We start from the raw sequence: 15,968 nt of genomic DNA, 5'->3' as shown, positions 1-15,968 counted from the left end.
ATGTGTCTCCTCCTTGACACCTTGGCTCCTCCTCATAGGTTGCTGTGATTAGCCTCGTAAAGACTAGCTCTTTAGAGGACACTGCTTCGATGGCCCTCTACTGCCTCTTTGAAATAATCCATTCTCTATAGCTCCTTGCTCATCATCATGGATCTCCGCATTTGTGCTGCCTCCAAGTTAGGATCAACTCCATACTCTCCTAGCTCCTCTAAATCGAAGTTCTGCTCTCCTAGCTTTGGAAGGTCATCTAGGCAAGCATACTCGAACTCCTCCCTCTCATGGAACAAAATTCGAGCGATATGGTCGAAATATCACTCTAAATGTCTGCAAAATTTCAAAATGAAACGAAATTAGTGGACAGGCACGAAAAGTGTCTTGTATCGTGTCGTATTGATTGATATTTCGGTCGATACGACATGATATTTCGGCCTGATACCATATCGAGCCGAAACGACACAATCGCATGTTATGAAGTGTCCTATATCAAGTTAGTTTTCGACTTACCATCATTTTCGAGCATACTGAGCGATATCACTAGGCACATTTCGACTTTATTTTGATTTTTTTTTGTGATTTTTGTTGCTTTCATCCCTCTTTTCACCTAATTTCTACAACTCCATTTCATTTAAACAATAGATTTGCTCCTCCATTTATGCATTTTCTCAAATCTTGCAAGGTAAATAACCAACTTCCTCATTTTTTGATTTTTGTTTTGTTTGTGCCTTAAATCGTCTTAGATTTCTTCCAAATTTAAGTATGTTTACTTTAGAGTGTTGATCTATGAATTTGTAGTGTCAAAATTAATTTTTGACTTCCTACTATTATTTTATTTTTCTATTATTAAAAATTATTTAGTAAATTATGTATATTGCTAAAAATGTATATGTACAGTACATGTATGAGCTTCAAATTAATGTATGTGAGAGTTGAGACACCATATTGCTGTGATGGTGTTGAATTAATTTTTTTCCTATCAATTATGTAATTTTACTGTATTTAATATATATTTAAATAATTAAAAAAATTTAAATATTAAAACAACTAATTAATTTCTAATTTAAATTTAAAAATAGGAGAGTATTAGCCGATGCATGTATGCAATTTTTGGAGCATGTTGTGGATATTTTTAAGATAGTGTGTATTTTATATAATTTTATATAATTTTATATTATATTATATATATATATATATATATATATATATATATATATATATATGTTTTAATATTTAAAAATAGGAGGTTATTTATTAGAAGCATGTATCTCATTTTTGGAGCATATTGTGGAGCTTTTTAAGATACTTAGTGTGTATTTCTTATATCAGGCACTCTCTTTCAAAGATATCAGACATAGCTTGGCAACACGAGAGGCCATTGACATCTGATAGAAGGAAGAGCGAGTGTAATTACTGCAAGAAACAAATAGGAGGAGGTGGGCCCACTAGACTGAAGGTGCATCTAGCTGGTGGAAATAGGGATGTAGTAGGTTGCCCAAAGGTGCCCGTAGAGGTCAAGAGGGTAATGGCCTCATATATTAGTGGGGGAAAGCAAAAAAGGAAAGATAAGAGAACACATAGGGAGGAGTTCGAGGATGCATGCTTAGATGACCTTCTAGTTCCCGAGGATTATGGTCTGGATGAGCCAGGAGAGTCTGAATGTGAACTTGATCTAGAGGTTGATCAAATCAGGAGGGCGATGATGATGAGTAGGGAGCAATAAAGGGTTAATGACACGAGGTGGCAACAGAGGGGTCTGGGTTGTGGGTCCTCTAAAGAGCTAGTAGGTATGGGAGGCACATGCGGCTTCTAAGTCCCTATGAGGAGGACTCAAGAGTGTGAGGCAAGAGGTTCCTATCCCACAGGCCCCTACAAGGGGTTGAGCTTTGTCAGCACATCTTACAGATCCGGATCTTGAGATTCTTTGCAATGATCTGGCCCTATTTGCGAGGCCTGAGCATAAACAGAGAAAGTTGAAGCACTTAGGAGTGTGAAGGAAAAAGTAGGGATGGCTTTCTCCAAATGGGCTTATTACCATAGTATTCCAACATATATAGCCCAGGGGCCCTACTATAGAGATATGATTGAGGAGATAGGCAAGGCTAGGAGTGGTGTACAGGGCCCCACTCCTATGAGATATATAATGTTTATTTCCCCAAGCATAAAGAGGACTTAAATGAGTATATTAAGGGATTAAAGCCCATGTGGGCTCATTATGGAGTGATTGTGATGGCTGATGGTTGGACTGGTCCCACTAGACAGTCCATCATCAATTTCATGTTGAATTGTGATGGGAGGACAATGTTCCTCAAGTCAGTAGATGCATCCGGTGATAAGAAGGATGCAAAATATATTCATAAATTATTAAAGCAAGTGGTGAAGAAGGTTGAGTGGAAAATGTGGTCCAAATTGTGATTAATAATGGCTCAAACTACAAGAACGCTAGGTTGAAGATGCAGGAGAATTCCAGGTATCTAAACATATAGTATTAATTTTCATTTTTGAATACATATATTTACATTACATGTACACTTTATAACTTTGTATTGAACTATTGATGCTTTGATGGATGGACAGATATAAGCTCTTTTGGACTCCATGTGTTGCTCACTGCATTGACTTAATGTTGAAGGACATCGGAAAAGTCAAGCTTGTGAAGAAGACCGTGGAGCAAGCCCGACAAGTTAGCACCTTCATCACCACACATATGCATTAATGATGATGAGGGACAAGTGTTAGGGTGAGTTAGTGTGGCCAGGCATAACTAGATTTGCTACTAATTGGATAGCACTGCAGAGCTTTGAGAGTAGGAAGACTGGCCTTAGGAGCATGTTTGCATAAGAGGAGTGGTTTAGCTGGGAGGGTTCTTCATCCGTGGGAGGAAGGAGAGCACAGTTGACCATAATTGATGAGATTTTCTGGCATAATGTGAGGATAGTGGTGAAGATGCTTGAGCCTGTGGTGCATGTGTTGAGGATAGTAGATCAGCAGAGAAAACCTACTCTTACCACATATATTTGCTACAGTAGAGAGGATGAAGCAGGAAGTTGCTCAGGTCCACCCACACGACCACAAGAGAGTCCTCGAAATCATCAAACTTAGATGGCAGTCTATGTTGCAGCATCCACTGCATAAGGCTGGTGAGTTGTTAAGTCTAGTATTCAATTTAATTTTCATTATGTTATTACCCTATTAAGCATTAACTATTCCCTTTTATGACACATTTTTTCTTACACAACATACTATTTAAATCACAAGCACCATTACAAGGACAATCTTGGGATGAGGCAAGATTTGAAGGATGCCGTCCAAACTATAGTGGAGAAGTTGGAACTAGATCCATCTAAACAAATAATCATCCTTATGGAGGTGAGATAGTGATTTGAATCATTTAATATTTACAATTCATAGTTTTATACTAAGTCATTAACCTAGTAACTAGTTATTGTTTTTTTCTCTTTATATATTAGATAAAGGCATTTAGGGATGCCACTGGGAGCTTCGGTCGTTCCGTGGCCTTATTGGGACGAGAATCTGCCCCTGGGGGTAAGTTTATTCATTTATTTCATTATATATTTAAATATTATATTCTATCTTTAATTTAATTATTTAAATATTAAAATGACTTGGAGTCTATGTTTGTTGTAGCTAAGTGGTGGTTGCAATTTGGACGTGACTCACCTCACTTTAGTGTGATTGCAAGCAAAGTGCTCTCCTAGACATGTTCTGCCACTGGTTATGAGCGAAACTGGAGCACCTTCAGCCTCATTCACTCGAAAAGGCGCAACCGATTGGGTGTGAAGTGTTTAGTGGACCTTGTCTACATACACTATAATATGAGACTGAGAGAAGATCATATTAGACAGGGGATGGACAGAGAGAGTAATAATATCAAGTTGGCCGACATATTTGAGATGGATGATGATGATAACCCAGTAGTTGATTGGATTAGGGACAGTGGAGAGCCATTGCTGGATGAGGAGGGAGGTCGTCCCAATAGACAGATAGTAGAGGAGATGGGGGCTGATGTGGAGGACTTCATGGTCCAGGAGGGGAGTGCACATGCAGTGCCCGCCCGTCCCTTTGTGCCACACCCTAGTGCATCCACCTTGAGTGAGGATTTGATTGTCTGGTCCGACACTGAGGATGAGGTGACTCAGGCCTTCGGTGATGACGACAATGGTGGTGATGATGACAATGGCGGTGATGATGGAGGGGATGAGGAGGGTGTTGGACCTCGTGATCAGGATTCAGCTGATCCTAAGGACAGACCACCACCACCACCACAACCACCAGCAGTACGTGAGAGTCAAGGGTGGGGAGGACGACCACCAAGATTCATATGAGAGAGTAAGTTCATCCACGCGACACAGGATTCAGACCATAGTAGAACTGCATCTTGAGGCCAAAATATTTCCTCTACATATTTGAGGAAGGGGAAGGGGAGACAACATGGCTATAGCATAAAGGACACACCATCATATGGGTCCTACTGTCCAGCTGATGCCGAGAGTTTGTTGGGATCTATGAGATTGATGAGCATTGATGATTCTAGAGACTCCTCCACCTCCAGAGTATCCGGATGGCATAGGCTTGCGGAGTCCTCATATGATACTGCTATGGAGAGTATTGGTTCTACTGGGTCGACTTATGGTTATGGACCATATGGTGTCCCTCATGGCTATCAGATTCAAGGTTAGGCCAGTCAGCCACTAGTGGAGCCTTATGGTTATGTAGCAGCTTATGAAGCTTATGGTGTCCCTCCCACTGCCACCTATCGGAGTCAGCCACTGGGACCTTATTGTCAGTATGGATCTGATCCTTCTGCTGACAGCTAGGGTGCTCCTTCATTTGTTGAGCAAATCTTCCACTCTATTCCGCAGCCAGTTCCTTATTTGGAGATTCATAACTTCCCATCGCCAGGAAATCTTATACATGTGGATGGGGCCATGTACAGAGCTGTAGTTGCTAACTACGTCGAATATGGGGTGAACATCATGGGACTTGTATTGTCATTTGTATGGGGTGCAGACAGAAGATGGTGACATTGAATAGAATAGACTTGTAATTAGTAACATACTAAGTTACTAACATTCTCGCTTCTTCTCATATGTAGTGTATACTTGGATGTTACATTTTCAATGTTTTTTTTAGTAAACTAGTAGTTCTATAGTGTTTATTTTGCTTGAAATAGGTAGCATGCAAGAACCCAAATCAATTTGAGCCCATATGAGTCCCGAAATTGAGGTTACAAGTGTGCAGAAAAAAGTGTCCAGTTTTGGTCGAAATTTCGACCGAAACATGTGAAGATCGGCCTTTTGCATGGTCGAAATTCCCATTTTGACCGAAATTTGTTCCTTGCTCCCTCTGTAATCACTTCTCCGTCCTCTTTTTGAAAAGCTTTCCACCCCTAAAGTTTGTGCCATTGCCTGCTTAATCTCTACTGACACCTTGGGGCATTCTGTGACATCCTTATCTTCCCTAGCTAGATGAATCTTTAATCTAGTGGCCCCACCTCCTCCGATCTGTTTCTTGCAATAATTACACTCACACTTCGTCCTATCAGTTGTTAGTGGCCTCCTATGTTGCCAAGCAATGTTTGATGTCTTTTAAAAAATATGCGTGATACAAGAAATAAACACTAAATATTTTAAAAAGCATTGCAAAAACTCCAAAAGCTGCATACATGCTTCTACTAATATTTTAAATATAAAATAGAAAATAATTAGTATTTTGTTGAATTTTTAAATAATTTTAGAAAATATTAATAATTTTCAAATAATTAAAATAAACAATTAATAATAGTAAATTTGATTGAACACCATCATAGCGTAGATCAGGTGATGAGACGCATATATTAAGTTCAAGCCTATATATCATGTATACATCATGGAAGAAAATTCAGCCGAAATTGTCGAAATGTCTTCGAAATCACAAATCGAAACGAAATACAGTAGGAACACAAAATGTGTTATATTGTGTTGTATCAACCTGAAACAACACCTACGCAATTATAAAAATCACCATTTTTTGTCGATATTTCGACCTATCATCATTTCGACCCAAATCAAGCGCTATCGCCTCTTACATTTCGACCTATTTTGAACCTTTTTTTATTTTTTATAATTTCTTTTGCTTTCATCCCTCTTTTCACCTAATTTCTACAACTCCATTTCATTCAAACGCTAGATTTGCTCCTTTATTTGTATTTTCTCAAATCTTGTAAGGTAAGTAACCAACTTCCTTATTTTTTTAATTTTTGTTTTGTTTGTACCTTAAATCTTCTTGGATTGCTTCCAAATTTAAGTATGTTTACTTTAGAGTGTTGATCTATGAATTTGTAGTGTCAAAATTAACTTTTTATTCTTCCTACTATTTTTTTATTTTTTTGTTATAAAAATTATTTTGTAAATTATGTATTTTGCTAAAAATGTATGTGTATAGTAGATGTATGAGCTTCAAATTAATGTATGTGAGAGTTGAGACATCATATTGCTATGATGGTGTTGAATCATTTTTTTTGTTAATTATCTATTTTTATTGTATTTAATATACATTTAAATAATTAAAAAATATTTAAATATTAAAAAAAAAAAAAAACTAAATAAGGGTCAGCCACTAGTGGAGCCTTATGGTTATGGAGCTTATAGAGCTTATGGTGTCCCTCCCATTGTCATCTATTGAAGTCAACCACTAGAACCTTATTGTCAGTATGGACCTTGTATTAACAACCAGGGTGCTCATTCATTTGTTAAGCATATCTTCCACTCTATACCATAGCCACCACCAGCCTTTCCATATATAGTTGAGTCAGTTCCTTATCTGGAGATCCAGAACTTCCCACTATCAGGAAATCTTAGGCATGTGGATAAGGCCATGTACAGCGTTGCAGTTGCCGACGTAGTCGGCAACTATATGGGGCAAACATCATGGGACTTGTATTGTCATTTGTATGAGGGGTGCAGACGGAAGAGGGAGACATGGAATAGAGTAGACTTGTAATTGGTGACACTCTCGCTTCTTCTCATATGTAGTATACTCTTGGATGTTACATTTTTAATGGTTTTTTTGGCAAACTAGTAGTTCTATAATGTTTATTATGCTTGAAATAGATAGTATGCAAGAATCTAAATCATTTTGAGTCCATATGAGGCCTGAAATTGAAGTTCCAATTTCTAGAAAAAAGTGTCGAGTTTCAACTGAAACATTGAAATTTCGGCCTTTTGCAAGGTCGAAATTTCTGTTTCGGTCAAATTTTCTTCCTTGGTATACATATGTATTTTGAAAAAAATACTTAATTTAGAAAAATAATTTTTAAAATCAGAAAATAAAAAATAGTAGCAATGGTAAAAAATAAGTTAACAACACAAAATCATAGATTATAGTCCTAGACTAAACACATTAATTTTAAAGGAATATAAGATTATTTATGGCATGAACCAAAAAAAGGGGGAAGTTTTGGAACAAACCATGTAAGATTCTTTCAAATCAAAAAATGAAGAGCAAAAGCTCTGTTTGAACCAAGAGGAGTTGCTGAAAGAGGGTGAGGATAGGGTGGAATCATCACTTACTAGAGAAATTAACAAAGAAAGGTCAAAATCTAAGCTGTGAAACAAAGGCGGAATGGACCTGCGTGAAGTAGTGACCTTTATTAAAGGATTGCACTGAAACTGGTTGAACCATGGTTTCGACCAGTTATGTTCGAAATTCGACCTATATCAGTCGAAACTAGGAACTTTTTTCGAAATCTTAAGGATTTCTTCTCAGTTTCCGAAAATTTGAAATTTCTGTCGTTTCGGCCAAAGTTAGTACCATGGAGCCAGGTCAAGGCATGATGAATATCGCATAGAGTAGGAGCTAGATCAAGTAACTCTGGCGTCACCTCTAAATTTTGGGGCAGCAACTCTTTGGACTCATGGTACTGGTTCAAGGCTTCATCTTCATCAACATGGGCTGCTTCTAGAGGTGGGCAAAGGACTTCTTCAAGAACTTGTTGGTGGGTTTTGAAGACTATATCTCCCCTTCTTTGTGGCACTCCTTGACAAAGTGACCCTTCTCATAGAAGTCAGGGGTGCTTTGTTGGTGTAGCCTATTCTCTTGCAATTTGTCCTAGGAGGCTGTGAAAACTGTGAGGGAGGGTTGGTGGGTGGTGGATCCCTCCTATGGACAGTACTCTGGTGGTATGTAAGTCTTGGTCATGGCCATTAAGGTAATAAGACACAATGATCTCTTCTAGGGTGGGTGGGGAGTAACGGTGGACCTTTCATTATGTTCAAACAAAGGGTTCTCATACCAGAATTTGATGTGGTTACCCTGTTTTTTTCTCCTCTGTACCAGTCCTTTTGTTGTTGGTTTCATCCAGCCGGATGTTCTTGTGGAAAAAATAGATGGCTCAAAGCTTTTTGACGTCCCTTCCAACTTGTTGGGTTCAGTACCGTCATACCTCAGTCGTCTCCTTTTGTGGTCCCACTGTTCATGGGCATGTCCCATCAACCGAGCACATGCTACCTTCGTCTTACCAAACTTTGATAAATATTGCCGACTACTGATCAAAATTCTTGTCTAGATCATACCACCACTCATAAAAAATCTGAAGATCATGGACACCATCATGGGTTCCAACTCATACATCTTTGGAGGTCTTTGTGGTTGCCATACCCCTTTGTAGATATGGTGATGAGACTGGAAGTAGTCTCTAGCTAGTTTCTTCATGGCTTTTGCTATTACTGGTTCATCTATGATGGTATTGGGGTTTGGATCAGCCTGATTGGGCTGAAACTTGGAGGGAAGATTACTAGGGTTAGGGGAGGGATGATCCTAAGTTTGGGATAGATCTAACGGTTAGATTACGTCATTACGATAGATTTGACCTTGAAATTTAGATATAGGGAAAAGTCCAAAAATTGCCCCCCCAAAAAAAAAAAAAAATCCAGAAAAATAGAAAAAGGTGGTGATAACGGTATTAGGGTGTGATGGAATTGCAGCTCTGGTACCAATTGATGTGAACCCAATTCTAGGGTTTAGGTTTCTAAGAGAATCACCCCAGAATTTAGGATTCGCCCTGAATCTTCTAGCAAATAAGCCAACAATTTTTGGGGAACCTATGAGTAGAAAGCAGTTGGTAGTTAAAATAAGGAAACACAATTGGAATCCTAAGGGTTGTTAAAGGGTTGAGCAAAAACTTCTATGGGATGATTTTGAGATGTCCAAAAATTACCCTAAGGTTGGAAAGAAGAATGAGATAATTTGGATGATTAGGTAAGATCTGGGGTAAATTGAGTGGACGATTCCAAATATGGGAAATTTGGGAATGGATCTTAGGCAATTTTTTTTTGGATCTTTCCTTTTCCTCCCCCACTCCCCTCTCTTTTCTGCTTCTTTTTTCTCAGATCTGCTACAGGTCAGAGAGGGAGGGGAGAGGGAGTCCAAGACAGAGGGGAGGGGGGTGGGAATTGCCACAAGGCTTGGGGAAGGTGGGGGAAGGGCTGGGGAGGGTTGCATGGAGTAGGGGGATGGAACAGGGATGCTGTAGGTGCTGTGGAGATTGCTGCTGGGGTGCGGCAGCAAGGAGGAGGGTCTGCTATGGGTGCACAGAACAGGGGAGGTGCAGGGGACAGCTTGCGGGGGTCTGGGGGAGGTAGAGGAGGGGTAAGACACTGCTGTAACTACAGAGGGATGTGAGGGAGAGGACCGTGATCGGGGGGGGGTTCTAGGGGCTGCTCAAGAGAGGAAAGGGGAGGGGAAGGGTGTGATGGTCTATGGTTGGAGGGGGAAGGGGGCTGGGGTGTAAACTTACTTGGTGAGGCTGCTGGATGTGAAGATGGCTGCTGTTGAAAATGAATGGTTGCTGGAACTTGAAGAAATGATGCTGTTGTTGAATCTAAAGAGCTGAAAATCTGCTGTGGCCAGTCAACTGCTCCTTAGGACAGTCAACTGCTAACTACTATCTCAACCACTAACTCAAGTTAAGAATTATTAACCAAATTGGACTCTAGAATTAAATCTGGAATTAAATTCCAGCAACAATATAGGGCTGAAAATGCCCAAAATACCCCTCCTAGAGGGTTCGGTGAGCCTAGGTAGGCTTCTTAGGGGTATTTTGTGGGCCTTACTAAGGGTTTAGGGGTAAAATTGTGTTCATATCACATTTGGGGTGTGCAGATCAGGGACTTTAGGGATGCCTCTGGGAGTTTTGGAAAGCCTTCTGCGATTGCAACTAGGGAAAAAAATGATCCTGGTAAATAGTCCATTACTATAAGTCTATAACTCTATAAGTGATAACTGATAAGTTATATAAGTATTAAGATTTACTTGCCTAATGCATTCATATGTTTGGTTATACAGCTGACTGTTGGTTGTTATATCGAACTAGTTCACGAAATCTCAGGGACATAGCAATTAAAGTAATCTCGTAGACTTGCTCATCCTTTGGTTGTGAGAGGAACTGGAGCACCTTCTCGCTCATTCATAGTAAGGTATGAAATAGATTGAGGAGTAAGAGACTCGAGGACTTAGTGTATGTGCATTACAACATGAGATTGAGAGTAGGGCACATACAAGATGATATGGATGACGAAAATCGGGAACCAATTGAGTTGACTTATATATTCCACGAGCCCCTCGCAGAGGATGAGGAAGATGATGCTATATCTCAGTGGGTTAGGGATCGAGGTGGCATGGTGCTGGATGGGCCAGGAGGGCACCCGGATCCTACCATTGCTACTGCCACGAGCCCAGATGCTGTGGCTGACCACATGTCTTTTGATGAGGGTCAGGCTGTTATAGCAGCATCAACAGGACCAAGTGTACCATTTGCGGAGCCACCTGGTTGACCTGAAACACTGCGGTGATGTCTAGTAGTGGGAGTTCAGATGATGCCGATGATACCATCCTTGCAAGTCAGCCATCGAGTCATGGAAGCAGTTAGGCTGGTGGTGTTGCTGGTGGAAGTCAGGGTTAACAAAAGAGAGTCACCTCCACTAGGTCCGAGTCATCCGACACATGCGAGCCACAGTCCCCTATCTCTCGGACTTATACTAGGAGTAGGAAGAGTATATCAAACCAGAGGCAAACAAATGATGATGCGAGCATGTAGGATCTTGAATTGAACATGGGAAGCATGAGCCTAGATCATGGTCACAGTGGTTCACAACAACAAAGTTTGTCCAGTTGGCAGCCATCGGAGTATCTATATGGGGATCACAGCATCGGGTCAGATTACACTGGGTATTCTTCTTATGGAGATCATACTATTCCTCAAGACCCAACACCTGGAGAGTACACATATGGGAGTGAAGGTGGGCTATTGACTGACTGGTTTAGAAACCCCTACCCATATATTCAACAACACCACGAACAACAAGAGCAGCAATGGCTCTTTCACCCACCCACGATTGTCGGTTACCCCAGAGTGCTATTCCTCCAGTATTCTGACATGGAGACATATCGGTCCCACATAAACCGATATGTGACATACTATAATAATGAGTTGACTTGGGAGTCATATGTGACCACCGTTCAAAATCAATTGATGCAGAATGCTAAGTGATACTCTTGCTGTCTTGTAGTCTTGTTACTTATTGTAATCTTGTGAACTTATGGATTATGATTTATGACTTACTAAAGTCTAAAACTTCTTATGGTTGTAAAATTTTGAAGACATTTAAGTTCTTTGATTGTTTGATGTGTAATGTAATACTTGATATTTGTAACTTGAATTACTTGATATCTTTACATTACATGTTGTCTAACCTTGCATTTCACAACATTTCAGTTTTACACATATGGTTGACTTAGAAGACATACTTAGGGTTATTTTCTCACAATCCAAGGCCACCAGTGTGTTTAAAATGCCTTAAATAGGCTAAATACCAAGTTTCAGCCCAACCGGGGCCCTAAAACCCACTGAGATGGGCCACAGAGTTTACGCTAGAAAATTTGTGTGTCTCAACCGAGATCTCGGTTTTTTAAGTGGTGAGATCTCGCTCGATAGCGAGATTTCCCATAATGGAGTACATAAGCGTGATGTCTTGTCAAAGGATTGAATACCACGACCTCCAGAAGATCTACTAATTCTTCCACGACCACGTCCCCTTTTGCGAAAGGTAAAGGCTGAATTTTCTCCCTTAGAACTTTTTTCTGAAGAACTTCCTTACAGTTTGATGTAAGTAATTTGAACATTGACATGATCTCCTTGAGGTCCTTTAGATTCAGTCGTACTCATGGTTGAGTCACTTGTAATTGAAGACACAAACTGAAGTAGATATCACTCGAATCAGCCTTCCAAAACTTGAAGTAGAATGTTAAAAAACAACTCTGCAAACCTTAGGTCTGAATACAGGAAAGAGGATTTCAGGATGCAGAAAAAAGGTAATGCAGGTAGGAAGCAAATCTGAGTTTAATCCAAGTTCTGGAATGTGTAAAGGTAAGGTAATAAGTAGGAAGATCAGTTCATATGAAAAACCTGATCTAACTGTACATTAGATACAGCATTAGGTGGCTGCACACCAAGGAAAACTGGAAAAAAAAAAGAACTTCAGAAGAGAACACTGAGTGTAACACTGTTTTGATTCAAAAAGCTCTGATGCCATGCTAGAAATCAAGCTTTGAAGTTTAAACAACCAAAACAGTGTTTGAACTTGAGAAAAGAAAAGAGAGCAGAAGGAAGAAAATAGAGAAGAGAGAACCACAAAAGAAGCCTGCGATTCTAGCTAAAGTAAAACTAGAATTGCAAGCTTCCTTTATTTATAGAATTCAAGTGCTTAGCATACAACTTGAGAGACAAGAAACTTGTCCTCTAAAAAAGAAATAAATAGTACAACTCATGGACAAAATTTTCTAGTATTTTAACTCCTAAAATCTGTCCAAAATATAAAGTACAGAAAAAAGAAAGTTTTAAAAATTAGTAAGTAATAGAAAATAGAAACTATGCTTTCTATAAACTCCCAAAAACTTGTGTAGCAAGATTCCTACATTAGAAATAGAAAGTAGAGTAACAACAACAACAACAACAACAACAATAAGCCTTTTCCCAACTAAATGGGGTCGGCTACATGGATTCTTGCCCTCCAATCGGTTCTGTTCAAGGCCATGCTGGATACAAGGCCTAAGCTATACATATCCTTTCTCACCACTTCTCCTAAGGTTATCTTAGGTCTACCCCTAGCTCTTCTAGTTCCTTCAATATGGATTATATCACTTCTCCGAACATGAGCATTTACAGGTCTCCGTTGAACGTGGCCGTGCCACCTCAAACGACTTTCTCTAAGCTTATCACTTATAGGAGCAACTCCCAGACCAACTCTAATATGATCGTTTCTGCTACACTGAGTTTATCTATATGATTCTTCTTAACAGCCCAACACTCTGCACCGTACATCATAGCTGGTCGGACAACAGTCCTATAAAATTTTCCTTTAAGCTTTAATGGAATACGCCGATCACATAAGACCCCGGATGCACCTCTCCACTTCATCCACCCTATTTTAATTCTTTGGGAAACCTCATCTTCTAAATCACCTCTTTTACTTATGATTGAACCTAGGTACCTAAAACAATCACTCTGAGGAATCTCTTTATCGTCAAGTATCACCACTTCATCATCTCTGCCCGATCATGACTAAAGTTACAAACTAGATATTACATCTTCGATCTACTAAGTTTAAAGCCTTTTGATTCCAAAGCTACTCTCCATGATTCTAATTTGGTATTAATCCCCACTTGGGTCTCATCAATCAACACAATATCATCCGCAAAAAGCATACACCAGGGGGCCTCATCTTGAATGTCTTTGGTTAATTCATCCATTACCAGTGCAAATAGATATGGGCTTAAAGTTGACCCTTGATGTAGCCCAACTGTTATCGGGAATTCATTACTTTGTCCCCCCACTGTTCTAACACTAGTCACCGAACCATCATACATATCCTTAACTATATCTACATATTTACTTGCAACACTTCTTTTCTCTAGTACTTGCCAAATTAACGCTCTAGGGACTCTATCATAAGCTTTTTCTAGGTTAATAAATACCATATGAAGGTCTTTCCTACATTCTATATACCTTTCCATAAGTCTCCTAATTAAGTAAATAGCCTCCGTTGTAGATCTTCCCGGCATAAACCCAAATTGGTTCTCCGTAACTATAGTTAAGTGTCTCAACCGGGTTTCAATTATTCTCTCCCATAATTTCATCGTATGGCTCATCAATTTAATGCCTCTATAGTTATTACAACTTTGAATATCTCCTTTATTTTTGTAAATTGGAACCACAACACTTCTCCTCCAATCATCTGGCATTTTCCCTCTGCTCATAATCTTATTAAACAACTTAGTCAACCAAACTAGTCCATGGGTTCCTAAGCTCTTCCATACTTCAATTGGGATTTCATCAGGACCTTGTGTCTTGCCGAGTTTCATCCTCCTTAAAGCTTCTTTTACTTCGGACATCGAAATTCTACGAATATAAGTTCGGACACCAGTGCCTTGGTGAAAAGTGTAATCGTCCGAAACATAAGTGCTTGAAGAATGCTCATTTAGTAAACTAGAGAAATAGGTTTCCCATCTTTTCTTAATATCCTCCTCACAAACTAATACTTTTCCATCTCCATTTTTAATACATCTAACATGGTCAAGATCTCTACTCTTCCTATCCCTCATCTTAGCTATCTTATAAATAGATTTTCCCCTTCCTTTGTGCCCAACTTATTGTATAACTCTTCATACTTCCTTTCCCTTGCTTTTCCCGCAATTTTCTTAGCTTCATTTCTATCTAACCTATACCTTTGAAGATCCTCAACATCCTTAGTTCTTTGCCATGTCTTAAAACTAGCTTTTTTATTCCTAATGGCAGCTTGAACCTCACTATCCCACCACCACGTCTCTCTATAAGAATGGATCTTTCCTTTTGATTCACCTAGAACATCTTTAGCCACTTTCTTAATACACATAGCCATCTCATTCCACATTGCATTGGTATCCCCTTTAAAATCCCATTTTCCTTGTTTGACTACTTCATTAACGAAGGATTTAGAGTACTCTCCTTTCAAATTCCACCATCTTATTCTGGGATAGTTTACCTTGGACCTTTTATGTGTTCTTGGGACTAAGCACATATCCAAGACCACAAGTCTATGTTGTGCAGTTAAGCTTTCCCCCGGTATCACCTTGCAATCCTTGCACAACAATCTATCAGTCCTTCTAGTTAGGAAGAAATCTATTTGGCTTCTATGCTGTCCACTTTTGAAAGTAATTAAATGCTTATCTCTCTTTTTGAAGTAAGTATTTATAATAGATAGATCAAAAGCAGTAGCAAAATCCAAAATTGAAATCCCCTCGTTATTCCTTTCTCCAAAACCATAACCTCCATGAACACTCTCATATCCTCTTTGATCTTTTCCAATATGTCCATTTAAATCACCTCCTATGATAATCTTTTCTCCTTGACGAATTCCTTGCAGTAATCCACCCATATTTTCCCAAAATTCTAGCTTTAGACTTTCATCTAGTCCTACTTGAGGTGCATATGCACAAATAGAAAGTAGAGTAACATATCTAAAAAAGGAAGGAAGCATCAAGGCTTAATACTGTTCACGTTACTGTTCATGTCAACACTAAAACAACCCATTACTTCAACACATCCATAAGAAATCCGTCTCAGAGTCTATACGTCTCATAGGGTCACGTTCAACGGAAGCCTTTAAATGCCCGTATATGGAGAAGTGATTTAATCTAGATCAAAGGAATTAGAAGAACTAGAGGCAGACCTAAGATAAACTTAGGAGAAGTGGGTGAGAAATGATATGCATGGCTTAGGCCTTGTATCTAGTGTGGCCTCTAATAGAGTTGAATGGAACTTGGAAGGCAATGATCCATGTAGCAGATTGCATTTACTTGGGGCAAGGCTTATTGTTGTTGTTGCAGTCTATAGCTATCATCCCCTTCTTTATGAAGAGTATGCATAATCATAGCGAAGA

The sequence above is a fragment of the Hakea prostrata genome, unplaced genomic scaffold (genome assembly GCF_041222555.1).
Source record: "Hakea prostrata isolate BN-2017 unplaced genomic scaffold, UWA_Hpros_2 contig_143, whole genome shotgun sequence".
NCBI classification, from domain to species: Eukaryota; Viridiplantae; Streptophyta; class Magnoliopsida; order Proteales; family Proteaceae; genus Hakea; species Hakea prostrata.
The sequence above is the reverse complement of the archived record's forward strand: the minus strand, read 5'-3'. Positions refer to the sequence as shown.